Consider the following 5,143-nt stretch of genomic DNA (forward strand, 5'->3'; position numbering starts at 1 on the left):
CTTCCCCGCCGCCTACTGTACCTGCATGCCAAACTTCAATGACTGACGTACCATGACACCCAGGTCCCGTTGCACCTCCCCTTTTCCTAATCTGTCACCATTCGGATAATATTCTGTCTTCCTGTTTTTGCCACCAAAGTGGATAACTTCACATTTATCCATATTATGCTACATCTGCCATGCATTTGCCCACTCACCTAACCTGTCAAAGTCACCCTGCAGCCTCTTAGCATCCTCCTCACAGCTCACACCGCCACCCAGCTTAGTGTCATTTGCAAACTAGGAGATATTACATTCAATTCCTTCATCTAAATCATTGATGTATATTGTAAATAGCTGGGGTCCCAGCACTGAACCCTGTGGCACCCCACTGGTCACTGCCTGCCATTCTGAAAAGGACCCGTTTATTCTGACTCTCTGTTTCCTGTCTGCCAACCAGTTCTCTATCCACGTCAATACATTACCCCCAATACCATCTGCTTTAATTTTGCACACTAATCTCTTGTGTGGGACCTTGTCAAAAGCCTTTTGAAAGTCCAAATACACCACATCCACTGGTTCTCCCTTGTCCACTCTACTAGTTACATCCTCAAAAAATTCTAGATTTGTCAAGCATGATTTCCCTTTCATAACTCCATGCTGACTTGGACCGATCCTGTCACTGCTTTCCAAATGCGCTGCTATTTCATCTTTAATAATTGATTCCAACATTTTCCCCACCACCGATGACAGGCTAACCTGTCTATAATTCCCTGTTTTCTCTCTCCCTCCTTTTTAAAAAAGTGGTGTTACATTAGCTACCCTCCAGTCCATAGGAACTGATCCAGCATCGATTGACTGTTGGAAAATGATCACTAATGCATCCACTATTTTTAGGGCCACTTCCTTAAGTACTCTGGGATGCAGACTATCAGGCCCCGGGGATTTATCGGCCTTCAATCCCATCCTTGGTCTAGGAGGAACTTCTGGCCCCAAAGAAATCAAAATTAAAATAAGAACCGCTGGTTCGATTGCTCAACGCGGGTACAAATGTGAGGAGCGTCGGTGGTGCACACTTCACTCAGTCGTACCTCAAAATTGCAATCGGCATCCTATGTACATCGTATTTGCAGATTACAAATTTTTTTTAAAATTTCAAAATATATACTTTATTCATATAAAAATTTGCACGATACATTGGAAGGGAGTTCAGTACATTTGGATGCGGTCAGCAATTCCATACAATACATTTGGATGCTGACAGCAGCTCCGTTGCTTTACATTTCAGGGTACAATTCAGTACAATCCAGGATACATTGTAATACAGTCATCAAATTACGTTACATGTGGCATTATACAGTACACGGAGTGGGTGAGGGTACAGTTACATTTCTTTACACCATACATTACTAGAACAGTTGCTGAACTTGCATTATACATGGCACTGCATAGGTGTTTTCAGATCATGGTGCTCTATGTATACAAAAGTTTACAAGTACAGCCCGAGGGGAGTTTTATACTGATTCCAGTCCCTGGGTTTACCGTGGCAGTAGGGCTTTAAACTGTGGCTCTTCCCCACCATGCCTTTGCGGCGATTGCATCAATTTTTATTGCGTCCCTCAGCAACTCCTGGATCTTGGATTGCGGCAGTCTGCAACACGCAGACGTGGACGTCTCCTTGCTCTGGGAGACAGGCAAGTTTCGGCAAGACCAAAGTGCGTCTTTCACCGAGTTGATGGCCCTCCAGCAGCAGATGATGTCTGTCTCGGCGTGTGTCCCTGGGAACAGCCCATAGAGCACAGAGTCCTGTGTTACGGAGCTGCTTGGGATGAACCTCGACAGCAACCACTGCATCCCCTTCCAGACCTGCCTTGCAAAGGGGCAATCCCAAAGGAGATGGATGACAGTCTCGTCCGCACCACAGCCAACTCGGGGGCAGAGTGCCGTGTCTCTGAAACCCAGGCTGTGCATGAAGGCTCTGATGGGTAGGGCCCTTCTCACCACCAACCAAACTACGTCTTGGTGCTTGTGTGAAAGTTCTGGCGCTGAGACATTCTGCCAAACGAGTTCGACAGTCTGCTCGGGGAACCGTCCAACAGGATCCATCATCACCTTCTTTTGTAGAGCGTCCAGGACTTTGCGTGCCAACCACTGCTTTATGGCTTTGTGGTCAAAAGTATTTTTCTTGAAAAACTTTTCCACGAAGGACAGGTACTGAGGCATGGCCCAACTGCTCTGAGCATTCCGCGGCAGCCTGGCCAGACCCATCCTTCGCAACACCGGGGACAGATAGAATTTCAGCACGTACTGACACTTGGTGTTTGCGTACGAAGGGTCTATGCACAGCTTGATGCAGCCGCACACAAAGGTGGCCATCAGGATGAGGGCCAAATTCGGAACGTCCTTTCCCCCCTTGTCCAGACACGGTCCATTTTCGATCTCCAGATGAAGTGGAAGACAGCTCGGGTGACTGCCACGGCACAGGAGCGGAGTATGGGCCAGACCTGCGCCACGTACAACAACAGTGAGAGCACCTCACTCCTGATGACCAGGGTCCTTCCTGCAATGGAGAGTGAGCGCAGCTTCCACCATCCCAGTTTTTGTTTCACTTTGGCGATACGCTCTTCCCAGTTTTTGACACACATATTCCCAAAACCTTCAGGTAACCTGACTTCACGGTGAAGGGAATAAAGGATCGGTCGGACCATCTTCCAAAGAACATGACCTCGCTTTTGCTGTGATTTACCTTCGCTCCCGAGGCCAGTTCAAACTGGTCGCAGATTGTGAGCAATCCACAGACCGACTGCAGATCCGAGCAAAAGACGGTGACGTCGTCCATGTACAGGGAGGTCTTGATCTGAGCACCTCTGCTGCCTGGGATTGTCACCCCCCCCCTAATGCCCACATCCTTCCTGATGGACTCGGCAAAGGGCTCGATACAGCACACAAACAAGACAGAGGAGAGGGAACAGCCTTGCCTGACTCCAGACCTGATTGGAAAGCTTTCAGTTTCCCACCCGTTGATTAGAACTGTGCTACTGATGTCTGTGCAGAGCAGTTGGATCTAATTGCGGATACCCTCCCCAAACCCCATCTTGGAGAGCACATCCATCAGGTACGTGTGCGATATCCTGTCAAAGGCCTTCTCCTGGTCCAAGCTGATTAAACAGGTGTCCACCCTCCTGTACCGCACATAGCCTCGCGCTACTCAGAGATACGATCGCCTATCAGAGATCTTCCTGCCGGGGACAGCGCAGGTCTGGTCCGGGTGGATCACCAGCTCCAAAGCAGACTTGACCCTGTTTGCGATGACCTTCGACAGGATCTTGTAGTCCACATTGAGCAGCAAAATGGGCCGCCAGTTTTTGATTTCCTCCCTCTCCCCCTTCTGCTTGTAGATGAGGGTGATGATGCCTTTCCTCATTGATTCTGACATACTGCCAGCCAGAAGCATACCCCCGTACACTTCCAGCAGGTCTGGGCCCATCCAGTCCCACAGAGCCGAATACAACTCACTTCCGGGAGTTTTACTCGTCGCGAAGGACTGGACGGCCTTTGTCATCTCGTCCAGAGTTAGCGGGTGGTCTAGACTCTCCCGCTTGCTGTCGTCTAAGATCTCTGAGATAGACGACAGGAAAGACTGGGAGGCCGCGCGGTCTGTGGGCTTGGCATCGTACAGCCCGGCATAGAAGGATTTGCTGATCCTCAGCATGTCGGGCTGTGACGACATCACAGAACCATCTTCTTCCTTTAGGCTGCTGATCACAGAGCTCCTCCTGTGTACCTTTTGGAAGAAGAAACGTGAAAACGTCTCATCCTGCTCGACGGAGCGGACTCTGGAGCGGAAAATGATTTTGGAGGATTCTGAGGCAAAGAGCGAGGCTTGCTGGCCCTTCACCTCTTGGAGTTCCTCCGCGACATCGACCCCCATCGACTGCAGCAGGAGCAGGTTTTGCATACTCTTCTGGAGTTGAGACAACTCCCTCTGTTTCCCTGTCGCCTCCTGAACACCTTTGAGGATGAAGAATTTCTTGATGGTTGTCTTGATTGTTTCCCACCAGTGCATCGGGGAATCACAGAGGGGTTTTACGGTTCTCCAACCTTTGTAATCCCTCTTGAGTTCCTTAATGTTTTCCGAGGTCAACAGTTTCACGTTGAGCTTCCATATCCCCCTGCCAACTTTCTGGTCTTCTTGTGGGAGGCAGTGGTCAGAGACAAACACCGGCATGAAGATGGTGGATCTGACCTTGAGCATGTGGAACACAAACAGGAAGTCTATTCTGGAATGGACAGACCCGTCTGGTCTCGACCAGGTGTGTCTGCGCGGTGCTCCATCTGTAGGGTTGCTGAAGACATCGCACAGCTTGGCATCTTTTACCAAGTCCATCAGGAGTTTGGATGTGGTGTCCAGTTTGCTGTCGGCTCTGTTGGATCGTCCAGCCGCATCGATGATGCAGTTGAAATCACCGCCCAGAACGACCAGTCTGGATGTCACCAGCAACAGTGGGAGCTGCTGGAGGGCCAGCACTGACTTCTGAGAGGCGAGGCATAACATTAATTAGCCTTAGAGGAACATTTTTATACAATACGTCTGCTACGAGGAGGCAGCCGCCCACCACCTCCTTAACTTCGGTGATGGTAAAGTGGCCTCCCCATAGCAGAATGCCCAGGCTGTCCTACTGCACCTGGTATTCCCAGACAGTCTCCCATCCAAGTACTAACCAGGCCTGACTCTGCTTAGCTTCCAAGATCAGATGCAATCAGGCATTTTCAGACTAGTGTGGCAAATAGCCTCCCACCTCAGGGCCCAACTCATGATGACAATGGCCGGAGCACCAATGTAATCAGGGCGGTAAGCGGCCCAACACCATTTTTTATCCGCTATAGCCCTGTTTATGTCAGCTAAAGACACTTAATGTTTGCCCATGACTGACAGTAGATTAACTAATCTATTGCTACCCAATTTATCTCCCTTCTCTACCTTCTTGAACAAAGATGTTACATCAGCTAATCTTTAGTTCCACAACACAATTTGCATATTTAAGTAGACCAGAAAAATGTGGCCACATCCTTCAGCAAATTATAATTTAAGTGGAGAAAAATTGCAAAGTGCTGCAGTACAGAGGGACCTGGGGGTCCTTGTGCATGAAACACAAAAAGTTAG

General features: G+C 49.3%; 1 pseudogene; it reads right to left on the reverse strand.

The window, feature by feature from the left end:
- Positions 1 to 4,652: 4,652 nt before the first annotated feature.
- On the reverse strand, positions 4,653 to 4,771 carry LOC139275373 (5S ribosomal RNA; annotated as a pseudogene).
- Between the last annotated feature and the right edge of the window lie 372 nt (positions 4,772 to 5,143).

Source organism: Pristiophorus japonicus, chromosome 10, assembly GCF_044704955.1.
Source record: "Pristiophorus japonicus isolate sPriJap1 chromosome 10, sPriJap1.hap1, whole genome shotgun sequence".
Classification (NCBI taxonomy): domain Eukaryota; kingdom Metazoa; phylum Chordata; class Chondrichthyes; family Pristiophoridae; genus Pristiophorus; species Pristiophorus japonicus.